Source organism: Haliotis rubra, unplaced genomic scaffold (genome assembly GCF_003918875.1).
Source record: "Haliotis rubra isolate DU_JTF1 unplaced genomic scaffold, ASM391887v1 Scf1053, whole genome shotgun sequence".
NCBI lineage: Eukaryota > Metazoa > Mollusca > Gastropoda > Lepetellida > Haliotidae > Haliotis > Haliotis rubra.
The window spans coordinates 193,630-207,735 of NW_025764952.1; the positions used below are offsets into that span (position 1 = coordinate 193,630).

General features: G+C 40.7%; 3 protein-coding genes and 1 long non-coding RNA gene across 16 annotated transcripts in view; 2 read left to right on the forward strand and 2 right to left on the reverse strand.

Annotated features, from left to right (window-relative positions):
• LOC124276773 (serine/threonine-protein phosphatase 6 regulatory ankyrin repeat subunit C-like) overlaps positions 1-9,348 on the reverse strand; it is a 28,846-nt gene extending 19,498 nt beyond the window's left edge. For both annotated transcript variants that reach the window (XM_046712429.1, XM_046712434.1), the window contains exon 1: positions 9,264-9,348. The gene's annotated coding sequence lies outside the window, so the exon portion shown is untranslated. The remainder of the gene's footprint in view (positions 1-9,263) is intronic.
• Positions 1-14,106, reverse strand: part of LOC124276724 (serine/threonine-protein phosphatase 6 regulatory ankyrin repeat subunit B-like) — a 240,462-nt gene that overhangs the window by 130,234 nt on the left and 96,122 nt on the right. The gene's annotated exons all lie outside the window — the stretch shown is intronic.
• LOC124276792 overlaps positions 1-14,106 on the forward strand; it is a 122,898-nt gene that overhangs the window by 85,364 nt on the left and 23,428 nt on the right. The window lies entirely within an intron of this gene.
• On the forward strand, positions 3,820-9,385 carry LOC124276859. The gene is made up of 3 exons (XR_006898677.1): positions 3,820-3,832; positions 5,587-5,594; positions 9,305-9,385. It is a non-coding gene; the product is annotated as an uncharacterized LOC124276859 (long non-coding RNA).

Consider the following 14,106-nt stretch of genomic DNA (forward strand, 5'->3'; position numbering starts at 1 on the left):
CGTGGTCTGAAGTGTCGCATTTTGCAAGTCGAGTTGTGGTGCTCGAAGAGAATGGGGGTTTCCGGGCAGTCGACGAGAACGAGTCGGAGTTTGCCTGCTCAGGGGTCGAAACTGGGTGGGCGGGTAGAGGTAGCCCACATCAACTATTTTGCCGTCTTCTGCGAATCGTCAAAAGCACAGCAAATAGAGTTCGCAAAACTGTCAAGGGATTTGGTACCGCTCGTAGAAGGTGAGTCCCGATTGCTTGAGGACGTGTTTCTCTTTATCGGAAAGGAAGAGATGGGGACACTTTTCTAGCAGGGTCTCGAAGCCATCTGTCATGCCGGAAGTTGTCTCTGTGTGTGTTTCTGTTTCTGTCCCAGAGCTGTCCCAGATTCGCATATACCTGGCTTGCAATATGTGGTACTTCTTCTTTGCCACCCGAAGAGACAATCTCGGTAGAAGATGGAAAGATTACGGAAAACGACTTACTAATATTGCATGATTTGCAAACGTGTGCATGTATACACAGTAACATGGTGGTATAAATGCTGTAATATTGGGCACCGAGTGTATCCGGGTCACATCATTTCATTCGATAATAAACGTAGATTAAACAAAACTTACAAGTAGCTTGAAGGTTGATCTAGATAATATGAAATCATCACCCGTAAGAGGGATCAGAGGAAATAGCGAAGGGAACCCTGGAGTCCAGGGTGCCGTTGCGCAAAACAACCTTTACTGAGGTTGAACTTGGCGACTTAGGTAAACCATAAGATAACCTTAACAACATGTTACGCCCATTGCCCAATGCTGCTTTTGTTAAACCTTAAATCTAGAAGGATACTTAGGGGCAACTGAGGTTTAAACATTCCGTGCAGGAGACTTAATCAATTCCCTAGTTACGGTTGTGAGTTGTCTCAACAGATGAACGCTAAGGCGGTTTTGACTATGTTACTGAATGTGGACAACACGCGCACCTGTTTGGCACCAATTAAAGGTAAATGAAAAAGGGTGGGGAGATGGGGGGCTGGGGTTGATGATGAGTATTACCGGGGGGTCACCTATTTTGTTCTTGGGAGGTGTGTGTGTGTGTGTGGGGGGCATCACTTTATACACACATACTAGGGGTCAGCAATTTTGTACATAAAAATATTAAAACATTTTGCTTAAAACATATGGAAAGTGGGAGGGGGGCATTGATTTTGAACATGATATGCAAGGGGGGTCACTTACTTAGTACGCAATTTTTAGTGGGGGGGGAGGTGGTAGGTCATTCACACTGTACATGCTTTTATGCATAAAAATCATCATTAAACCCCTTTGCCATGAATTATGAACCGTCCCTAAAGTGGGTATTTCTCTTCATAAGTAGAGCGGTGTTGGCTACTAATGATCTGTTCACAGCAGATCAGGCTTAAATCCTGTTGTGTTTGATTATATGAATCAAAAGGTAATATTAACAAAGAACCGTTCACAGGGAATCGTTGTCACGCACACAGACAAGCAAACCCTGTTTACCAAACCTGTTGCTGCTAGATATTTCACAACGTCAAGTTTTCATAGTATTTTTTCAATGATGTGCCTTATACATTTGTTCTATCCGAAGTGTCATTGCTTCGATGGATTGTCGATTATTTTGACACGTGTAAATGAGGTTAAGATACACTTTCCTCGTTCCTGTTAAAGAAATCTGCAAATTTTCTAACAGCATCAGGAACGAGTAACGTTCCTGGATCGATAAGCCAGTGTTTGCAAAATATATGACCGTAATGTGTCTGTGTTTGCTAACAATATCAGGAAGTAATATATTTGTAAAGGACGTATTGACGTCAATATACTGAAACACAAAATACCACTCCAAATTCCAAATAAATCAGCAAGTTATCATTTGTCACAACTGTTCTTTGAACCGTCACTAATTGTCTGCTCCGGATAACCCTGAAAGTCGAGTGCTATTCAAAGCCTGTATGAAAAGCAGCCTGGTTCCCGGGGTCTGCTGCTGTGCTACGCTTCGACACAATGGCTACCGATGGCAGCCTTCACTACTGGGCAACACGCCCTATCTTTACTATAGGCTGAGTTATGTTGGGCTTTACGTCACCTCTGCGTTATTCCAGCGATATAGTCAACATTTCAAGCACAAAGTCCAAATCAGTTTTATTATTTAAACACATATATATTCATTACATTATTATTTAAAAACAACAAATGTCATTGTACCAAATTCAAAAGCAAGAAATTCGTTACAATTTATGATACAGGTAGTTAACAAAGATATGCCCACTCAAGCGGGAAGATAGAACTCTCAGATTTGTCACTTCATAATGTTAATCCCTTGCATTTGTAAAGTCTGCAAAATATGCTTGATGTTGAACACTTCATTGCAAGAGACACACATGGGAGGTCCATCCCCATCCATGTAAACCTACTGTGGCCAATCGTCTTAAAATTATCTCATCAATCGTCTGACAAAAGTAGGTATCTCATCACATCTTGACTTGACAAGTGTCCCCCATTTGTGAAAGGTAGGTATAACTTTTATAGTGGGTTTGAAGTTGTCATCAGTTCATGATGTGTTTAGCTGCAGCATTGGCCTTTGTGTTACCCAGAAGCAACCCTGCAACCCAAGGACCATCACATGCTTAGAAAGATGTAAAGTTCTAGTATGTCCAGGATGATAGGAATGAAAAATTTTGAAGGAGGCAAGATAATGGATCTATAAAACGATGAAGTTTTATGACTTGGAACGTCAAACGCGAAGATGGCTATGGCCCAAAGGATTTGTTTCGGACTTGATCCAATTGAGTGGCAACCTGGCCATCATGCTTGGATCCGTCAATAAAAATGGATCTATAGTGTGAACGTAACTGGTTGTATTCCAAAGGATTTGTTTCGGACTTTTTGAGTTTAGTGAGGGTAAGATCGACCTGTGCTTTCACCATCTGCCACGGTGGCGAAGACAGAAGCTGGTAAGGTGCTATGATATTGAGATTAATTTTAGCTGCAGATATGTGTTGAATTCTGATTCCAAGTGGTGGAACCAGGCTTGGCAGAATAGGAAACAGCTTTTCATAGAGTGTTGAAAACACAATTGTTATCTGGATTTGACTGATTTGAACGTAATTTAGAGATATATTGCAGTGTAAGTTTAATGCGGCGTTGTTGTTCAAGGGAAGGTTCGTTTGCCTCTGCATATGGACTGTGTACTGGAGAGGTCCTAAAAGCTCCCAGGCAGAGCCTAAGGCTTTGTTGGTGGATAGAATCTAATCTTTCTAAATTGCTTTTGCATAGACAACGGAGCTGAAGTCTAGATAAGAGCGAACCAATGATCTGTACAAGTGAAAGAGGGTAGTTTGATCCCCTCCCCCAGTCTGTATTTGAACCGATTTGTGGACTTCATGCATTTGGTTTTTAAGTTTTTTATTTGTGGTATGAAGTACGGTATTGATCAAATATGAGTCCCCGGGATTTCTACAACCTTGATGGGAGAACCATCTAAAAATAGATCTGGATCATTATGTGGTTTGTATTTATGGCAAGTGAATACAATTTGTTTTGAAGCTTGAAAACTTAAAGCCATTTTTCATTGGCCCATTTGTGGATTTGTTAAGGCAGAGTTGTAGCTGCCTTTCTATTGTGTACATATTCTTACCACGGCATAAAATATTGAAATCATGCACGAAAAGGGATCCATCAACGCAGTTGTTCAAGACCTTAATGAAGCTTTTAATTTTGATACTAAAAGGTGTGACAGACAGGATGCTGCCTTGAGGGACGCCCTGATCTTATTGGTAATAATCAGACAGAGTGGAATTTTCCCGTTGTCAAAACGTCAGCATATATTTATATAGTAGTGAATCTAGACACGAGTCAGGTAGCTTTTTGAGATTGCGAACATCAGATTTTGATCCTTTGCCCTCAATATTTTGAATCATGTTCCACACCTTGGACATGGGTGTGCAGGGGTTGATTTTGGACACATATTTCCTCCACTAACGGCGTTTAGTTTGTTTAAAGGTACGTCATGCCCTGGCATTTGTCATTTTAACGGCATTCAGGTTATGCACAGTATCATGTTCTTCCTATTTTCCTTGTTTACTATGTGCATTAAACCATGATTTGAGTATGTGCGGGTTTGCAGAGGAGTCAGAAATGGTTTTGTCTCAAAAGTATTTAAGAGGTCTAAAAATAGTTCTATTGGATCAGGAACATTCCTGAAATAGTGTTTTAGAGCATAGGGTTTGGAATAATGGCCAATTGGCCATTAAAATTCTATCTGGTTGAAGGTGGTTCATCAGCGGGCGTGATAGGAGTAAGAATTGTGAACCGACCATTCAATCCTTTTTAATATGTTTGAATCCCTAAGTGATCAAGAGCAGAGTATGTTCCATTGGCAGGATGGAGATAAGTGTTTGATCCATCGTTGAAGATGCATAGATCATTATTTGAGAGGAAATCTTGAAGAACCTTTCCCTTGTTTGTATCGGTACTCCCCCATTGGGGGTTATGGCCGTTAATTCTCCCATGAACAACTGATAAGCGGACAGTTGTGGAAGCAGGAAGATAGAGTGGACACAGTGTTAACCCTATGTTCAGAGTCATGCCGACAGCAACAGATTGTAGTTTTGTGTTAAGTGGTACAGGGCTATGGAGGATGCCCTACCTCACCAGGATAGAAGTGCCTCCTGTAGCTTTAACACCGAGAGGAGAAAAGGAGTGGTAGAAACTGTACTGACGGATGTCAAATTTAGCAGTCCTTTTTAGGTAGGTGTCTTGGAGACAAAGCGGGGATGGTTTAAAGTCTTGACTCAATAACTGTAGTTCATTAAACTTATTCTTGAGTCCTTTGCAGTTCCATCGAATCAGGTTTTGTGGGTTCATGGTGCTTCCACCGGTGACATGTCACGTGAACGTGAGGAAGCGTTTGAAGTACTCCTATTGGTGTCAGGATGGAGATGAGGTGACCTCCATATCCAGAAGACCAAAGCAGGTATGGACCTCGATGGGGGAGCCCCTGAAGGTGAGGTGGCATTTGGTTTGGGTTTGGCAGTTGCTCAAGCTGCTTTAGTCTCTGTAATTTGTTTTGATTCCTATTTTTTGGCACACAGTTTCTGTTTCTGGCTTTGGCATTTGATCTGGTATTTGTGATTCGGAAGTTTTATTTTTGGTTTTGAAGATGAAGTGAGAAGATAGGTTGACAGGATTTGACGTATGTCAGATCGGTCAGACACGAGATAGTTGCAGTAGTGTCGGTCCTAGTGCTGTTCAACCTCTCTGAGGCCTTACACTCTGAGACCGACCACCATAGACTCTTGTCTAGACTCAAACAACAGTACGGACTTGAAGGCCACGTTCTTCAATGGATGATGTCTTATCTTTTTGACTGACAGCAATCTGTTGTCTTTGGTACTGAGAGATCAAAAGGCACTATCATAAAATGTGGGGTGCCACAAGGATCAGTCCTTGTATACTGGATATATCGGAAGGATTACTACAGACCACACAGTTTCTCTCCATGTCTGTGCTGATGACGCCCAACTCCTGAAAGCATTTCATGTGTCAGATCTCTCCATGTCTGTTCAGTGCATCGTCAAATGTACACAGGACGTCAAGTGCTGGATGACAGCAAATATGCTTAAACACAAAAACAGACGCAGTTCTCATTGTTACAAAGTTTGGCAAGGTCAAAACCGACTTCCTTACCGTTGCAGACGCAGACATCAATTACTCTGACGCTGTTAAGGGTTTAGGTGTCTACATCGACTCTTCTTTGACTCTGTGTGTTCCTGTTAACCGTTTGAACAGGATGAGATCAGTTAATAACACTCGGCAATACCTGATAACTGCTGCAACTCAAGTCTTGTTCGATCTCTTGTTACATCGAGGCTTGATTACTGTAACAGCATCCTTACATGCCTCAGTTTTAACCTCCTCAACAAGTTTCAAAAGATCCAAAACAATTCCGGCCAAATCACAAGCAAGACTACTAAACGTTCCCATATTACAACGGTGTTGAAAGAACTGAATTGGCTACCGGTTAAAACCATAATAAACTTTAATAACCTCTGTCTGACATACAGGTGCCTTCATGGTTTGGCTTCCTCCTACTTGTCTGAGCTCCTACATCCGTATGTTCCCGCATGCAACTTCAAACACACAAAATCTACTGGAACACTCTCCCCTGTGCCATTAAAAGGTCTGACACAATTGACATTTGTAAGTCCAGACTTAAAACCCACCTTTTTCAGTATATTACTTATGATTCCAACTGTAGATATTACAGTGCAGATATACTGAGAGAAACGAGGGTGTTATCAGAAATGATCCTTCTGGGCAGGCGGTCAAGACTCTGGATGTCTTGTTTTGTCCCATCAACTACTCCAAAGGAATAGGAAAGGACTTTCACAGCAAAGGTATTGGTGGCTTTAACCTTGTTTCGAGCATTTAGCTCTCAGCTCCAGATTTTCTTTAAGCGAGATTTGTACTCGGACGGAAGTTTGTCTTGACTTTGGGCACTCTGTAACTTGACAGATCCATCATTATCTACCTTGCCACGTTTCAGATGAAGAGTATTACATTTGTCTAGTCTAAATGCCATGCCAATATCATTAGAAAAGGACTCAACAAGGGGAACCTGCTCTTTCAAATTGGTATCTCCTTTGGTAGGGAGCTCGATATCATCCTTGTTAAGGAGATGAGTAAGTGGTGTTGGGGATCTGTGCTGAGAAGGTCCGTGATGGTAACCTTTCTCTTTTTTGAGTAGAAAGCTCAAAGGATTTGTAGATAGACAAAAAAGTTCTATTAGGCCTCTCATGGCCAGCCTTTGCGAAAGGTGATTTTATACATACTATCAAATATGGTGGAAATTTACTTAAACGTTCGTGTTCGTGTAGTTTCCAAAACATCCCAACCGATTTTAGGTTTCTCGGCGACGTAGTAAAATTACCATTGGTGATTTGATAAAAAATCAGTGACAACTAATATGTTAATGTTTTAAATTCAATCCTCCGAGTACCAAAGACTTATAAACAACATATACCCTCTACATATGTTATAGTCAGATTGTGAAATCAGTCATTTCATGAAATGACTAAGAGGGACAGCCATTTCGTGTCATTTTGTGTAACAACAATCAATATACTTAAGTCATTTCATGAAATTTCACTTTATAACTTAATTACATTATCACTTACGTTAAAACTATTGTGGCAGTGAGTATTGCACTTCAGCTTGGCTTTGAAGCATTTACATCTGTTTGTTTGACACTCGCTGTGTCCAGAGCAGCCACAACATACAAACCCCTGTCCACCACATATAGATGAAAGGAAATTTCATGAAATGTCTTAAGTATATTGATTGTTGTTATATTAATTGAATCATGGATGCTCGACGCTATGATGGTTGTTGCTTGCCAGTCAATGGAGTGTGATGGATTGTTCACAATATGTTCAGAAAGACTTTAGATCTGATTTCTCTACCGAAGGTTTGTGCTCTTTGAGCCTAATATCAATGGGCGGGGTGTTTCTCCAACATAGCTGCTGCCACAGTCACACATTAGCTTGTAGATACAACCCCCTGGGCTTGTGAGTGGTGCTGGTTGAGGTACATCTACCATTGGCCTTCAGAATGGTCTTTAGTGTTTTGCCAGAGCTGAAAACCCGTGAAGGTCCGGGGTAGAATGAACCTTCAGTAACCCATGCTTGTCGTAAGAGGTGACTAACGGGATCGGATGGTCAGGCTCGCTGACTTGGTTGACACATGTTTCCCAATTGCGCAGATCGATGTTTATGATGTTGATCATTGAATTGTCTTGTCCAGATTCGATTATTTACAGACCGCCGCCGTATAGCTGGGATATTGCTGAGTGCGGCACAAAACTAAACTCACTCCCTCAGAGCTGTAGGTTACATCTACGAGGATAACGGCAGTTTTCTTGAGCAGTCGGCTGATATGGTGACTGATCTGACCTTGGTAGGGGATGTTTATTCTAATCGGGGATAGTTTGGGTTTGCGTTCTCCTTGCTGTTGTAGGGTCGATGCTATGGTTCTGTCTACAAGACGTTTTGGATAGCCGTTGAGGTTCATGAATGTGGTTCATAGATGGTCTATTTCAGCTTTGAGCTGGTCAAGGTCGCAGATGGATTTAGTTCGTGTGGTTAGGGTTGATACAATGGCGCGTTTGATCTGGGGGGTGATGGTTGGAGAGGTAATGTATATACTGGTCAGTGTTGGTGGGTTTTCTGTAGACGGAAAAGGTGATGTTGTCGGAGGAGTTCAGCAAGGCTACGTCTAGGAACGGCAGTTTCTGCTGGTCTTCTGCCTCCATCGTGAACTGAATGCGCAGGTGCTGCTTGCTGAGATGGTCGAGGAGGATGGCAGGGTCGTGGTCCGGATCCAGGATGGTGAAGGTGTCATCCACCTTTCTGTACCAGCAGAGTGGTTGGAAAGGGGATGTAGTCAGGGCTATCTCTTCAAAGCTGGTCATGAAGATCTCGGTGATTAGCGGTAACAGAGGTGAACCCATGGGTTTGCTGGTAGATGTTGTCTTGCGAGGTTGGTTGGTCGGATAAATGGCGGCGGTCTGTATATAACCTATATAATCGAGGCTGGCCAAGACAATCCAGAGGTCGACACCATGGACATTACGGGTGATGGTGGTGGTGATTGGGGTTGGTGTCATTTTGACATCCAACAAAATCCTTTTAAGCTTCGTTTGTACTTTAGTAAACGTGAAAATCTAATGAAATAATAATTTCTGATCTAATCATGTACAGATGTTGTTGTACAGATAAGTGATAGTCTAATATGAATTAAATGTAGGACTGGCCAAACAAACACAAACTATATATCTCATGGTAAAACATCCATTGGCATTAACTTATTTGGTGGCTCATGTTTAAAATCGTATTTCTTTTTCAATCATATATTTCAACGATTATGCTGTAAGTTATTACCAATATCTTAACTGATAAACATATCAACTTATCAAACATTTGTAAAAAAGCAAAGATTGTCACACGTATTAAGAGATTCAGGGAAAATACTTGTTGATATTACATAATTTACTACTTTAGTAATTTAAATGTGATTGTTGAAAAAGTAAGCGAAATTAGACTGTTTCAGCATGGAGACACGTTGAAAAATATAACATACGCGTGCATGTATATCACAGTAACATGGTGGTATAAATGCTGTCTGTTTGGTAACCTAATATTGGGCACCGAGTGTTTCAGTGTCACATCATTCCATTCGAAAATATGCGTGGATTAAACGTGACTTACCTGTAAGTAGAAGGTTGATCTAGATTATATGATATGATGAGGAGTAACAGGGAGCACACGAGATAGCGAAGCGAACCCCCGGAGTCCATGATGTCGTTGTGCAAAACAACTTTTACTGAGGTTGAACTCAGCGAGTAGAAGGAGTCACGTGAGAGAGAACTGACGAGTAATGTTTCGAAGTGCTTGAAAGCCTGAATACAATGGGTGGGTGTTTGCCGTGATTCAACCAATCACCACATTGATCGTGATCACGTGAGATGTTTAATGTACAGGGTTTCAAACTATAAGAAAAACACGCAGTTTATCACGCAGACGCAAACATTATCAGTAACAGACTCGTAGGTATATACGTCAAATGACTTATCATAAGCGTTCATAAGCTGCTGTGGGGAGTATTGCGCAGTGGTTTGGTTTGGTTTCATTTCTGGATACGACACGCTCGATTGCTCCGTTATGTATGACAAACACAGCCCATTGTACACAAGCACCCTTTCACCAAGCGGCATAGTGTCTTTTGTCACGGGCTTAGGCGACATGTAGCAGCCAGTTAACAACTGATATGTAGACATAAATGAACTCATGTCTCTCTGTGGAAAAAAGCGTGTGGTTTTCAGTTATAAAGTCATTCTCCCTGGTATAGCACTTACCGCCCTTGTCTGAACATACACACATCTTAAGTTATTCAAGTTTATTCAGCGCCTTGAGCATGCACTAGTTGCCTGGATATGTGAGCTACACATACACCCTATAATACTAACAATAATTTTAAAAAATCAACAAAAACAAGGCATCGTTCTATCACTGTCTGATGCAAAGGAACATAAACCAACAATCTCGATATGATACCCAATTATATTTCGTCACAACTCCACTGGTGATCAGAACAAAAACACGACAGCAAAACATGTTGACACACTGAATTAATCATTTTGTCTTCCAATGTGCGACATGGAGAAAACACACCCGCCCCGATTGAATTTCACTCCACGCCACTCTTTTCAGACACTTTGCAACTTAACTTGAGGCTGAACTTGCAGGCATATAAAAACAGTTTGTTATATCTGTCAGTTCCATGTTCCTCGTTTTATACGTAGTTCACTGTACATTGACTAAAGTAAGTTGTTGTTTTGAACGTGTGACAGTTGGCACTATTATGTTGCAAAAGAAACACAAACATGATTGTTTTGGGTAGTGTTTTTCAATGTGATAACATGTTTCTTTCTAAAAGGAATTGTGTTATAATATATAATTCATATCTCAAAGAGCCGCTCCTTAAAGATAGTCACAGGATCACTTTGTCAGTGATTGGCTGGTGAACACAGCCAATTAACATGTTTATAATACAAGAATTGAACATAGACACCACACGTAATCTATGGAAAATCATAGCTTTCGACCATGGGAGCCTTGCCAATTTACACTTATCAGAGGGGTACACAAAGTCCGCAGTCTAGGCTATCAGTTGTCCGACTTCCATTTTTGTGGAAGTCGCTGTGGTTGAGCAGGTTAGACGGCTGACTTTGTGTGCTGGCGAGTTGGTGCCTGACTCTGAGGGTGTGGGTTCGAATCCCGGATGGGACTCAACCCAACAAAACGTTCTAGAAACTGTACTTTACTAAGAAAGTGTAATCCCAAATATAACACATGTTACATGATTTATATTGTTTACATTAATGAAAGAAGGGAAGACAGCTCGTCAATGTTTGGCATCAATGTCAGGAAGTTCGATTATCATATCGATTCATTACAGTCATGCACAAACAACTATGGTAAACAACCTGCAAGCTACTATTCGGTAGCAGCCAGTCAGCTTGAGGTAGATAACACAAAGTGCATAACACGATTCATATTTTTATTTCTGACTCTCTGTTACAGAAACAGAGCAGACGCTCAGGGTGGTGTCTGGCCACATACGTAGAGAAATACATCAACTCAGACTTTCTTTGAATAGACGATACAAATACTAGGAGACACACTCATATACACACGCACACACACACACACACACACAATACACAGACACACACACATCAGTAAACAATATAAGGGCATTCAGTATTTAACACACAATTATTGTCATTCATCAACAAAGTTGGCCACAGCATGTTACAACATCTATTTTACATAAAACTTGGTTTGTTCACTTGGGATATACGATGTAAATATATGGTGTCAAGTAAGTAAAACTAAGAGTTATTCTCAAATGTTTACATTTATATCTAAACAGAATTACATAACACACAACCACGTGTTACAATATGCTCCAACAGTTAATGAAGCAGAGGTATGCTGTTACCCGTTCAGGCAAACAAAATCTGGAATGCTATTTTTGGTACATTTGTTGTCATCATTAAAATATGAAATAATACGTTTTTCGTCAGGAGTTCTGAAGTACTATATTAAATTCTAAATTTATACAGGTGAGATTACAACGAGTACACAATTTCTTTCTCATATAATAGTTCATTTAACATTGAAAATAAATTATAGTTTGTAGACAAACAGGACACCATAAAGAACAATTCACAATTATTACCAATAATGTAGATATATATTTAAGGGTCTGGCCCCCGTTCCTCAAAGCGATCGTAGCGCTACGACAGTCGTAAGTCTATGTTAAAGTGTGGGAGTTACATCCGTCGTAAGTCTATGTTAAAGTGTGGGAGTTACATCCGTCGTAAGTCTATGTTAAAGTGTGGGAGTTACAACAGTCGTAATTCTATGTTAAAGTGTGGGAGTTACGACTGTCGTAAGTCTATGCTAAAGTAAGGGAGTTACGACAGTCGTAAGTCTATGTTAAAGTGTGGGAGTTACGACAGTCGTAAGTCTATGTAAAGTGTAGGAGTTACGACAGTCGTAAGTCTATGTTAAAGTGTGGGAGTTACGACAGTCGTAAGTCTATGTTAAAGTGTGGGAGTTACGACAGTCGTAAGTCTATGTTAAAGTGTGGGAGTTACGACTGTCGTAGCGCTACGATACTGAGCATTTCTTGGGTAAAAAGGAGCACATATATACAATGCAACATCTAAATAAGTCTATGTACAATATCAAATCTGTACCTGTACAATGAGTATATTAACAATCTGCACGATAGTCGACCAGTCTAATTGTCCATCAAAGTTAACTCACAACTTCTTTAATGCCATTACAAAAAGGGAGAAAGAAAATATCTTTCTCCGACTCCCAAGAACACATCGACATGTACACAGACAAAGTTATGAATGGAATTCGACAGGCGGACGGACGGGCAGACGGACAGACAAACGTAGGGTTGTATCTTTCTCCGATTCCCAAGAACATATCGATATGTACACACATGCCTTTCCCACACATTCGTTTGAGAACGTGAAAAGAATGAGAAAAGTTATGAATGGAATTCGACGGACACACGGACAGACAGACCGGCAAAGAGACAGACAGACAGACAGTCACCGAGTTGTGAGCCGTGTTAATACGTCAGTTATATCTACGTGCTTAACTGAAAATCAATGGACCTACTACCATTTGCATTATATTATGTCTTAAAATGAGCATGTAATAAATAAGATGTGAATAATTTACAACATTTCCACAGACAGACATACATACAGACAGGCAGGCAGGCAGGCAGGCAGGCAAGCAGACAGACACACAGACAGACACACACACAGACAGACAGACACACAGACAGACGTCGGGTTGTGTCTTTCTCCGACTCCCTAGAACACATCGATTTGTATAGGCATGCCTTTTGACAACGTTGAAAGAGTGAGAGAAGTTATGAAAGGAATTCAACAGACAGACAGACATACAGACATACAGACCTTTGGTTGTCAGGAATGAAATAAACATCTAGTAATTACTGAATGTACATCATTATCAATTTTTCCCATTTGCAGCCATCAGACTAGTCAAGGCATATTTAAATGGCAAGGAGTAAAAGCAACACCTATGTACTGCAGCAGTATGTCTCAAAACGATATAGACATTTATTTACATATCTACAACATCTGATTACAATTGGTACCAATAGCTGTGGAACATCGATGAGTCAAGTGTCAAATACTTGACAATACAGCACAAGAAGGTATTATCTTCCAAACATTCACTTAAGACAATGGGCATATTCAAGTTGCATACTGAGACGCTTTGAAAATACATACTAGATTCTTTGTATTTATTTGACAAATTTGACCTCACAAACATCAGATTGTTCTGCTTATTTAGGCATAAGATCATCAAAATCAACAATGTCGTATTACAGGTTTCATTTGAAGTGTCATCTGGTGTTTACACAATTCCTTTGCTGTTTTCTTGTTCATACTCATTGTGCATTCTCACAGTGTATCAGTATATTTAAGAATTAAATCTATGATGTCCAGAATGATCCTTGACATTCTTAAGTTATTAGGAAAGTCCATCGGCTGCCCACCCTATTTACAAATCTTTCTCATTCATTAATTTCCTGACTTATTCCTCAGACATTCCACAATGTCATTGCTTTGCCCTCTCTGACCCAGAATAAGGATGCATTCTCTTGTGTCTGAGAGCAAGGCAAGATCTGCCTTGTGGTCCACCAGCAGCTGGAAGACATCCTCATGTCCACACACAGCCGCCATCATCACCGGTGTCCAGTTATACCGACCTCGGACATTGATGTCATAGGACGGGAGCAGATACTCTGCACATTTCCTGTTGCCTCCACGACAAGCCAGATGAAGCAGACTGTCTCCAAACTGGTCTGTCTGCACAAACTCAGGACTGTTGTCATGGCAAACTTTTAACTTTTCAAAAGATCCAGTCACTACGGATCTCATCAGTATTGTCCAAGGGGTGTGCTTCTTCACATATTGACCATCAGGTG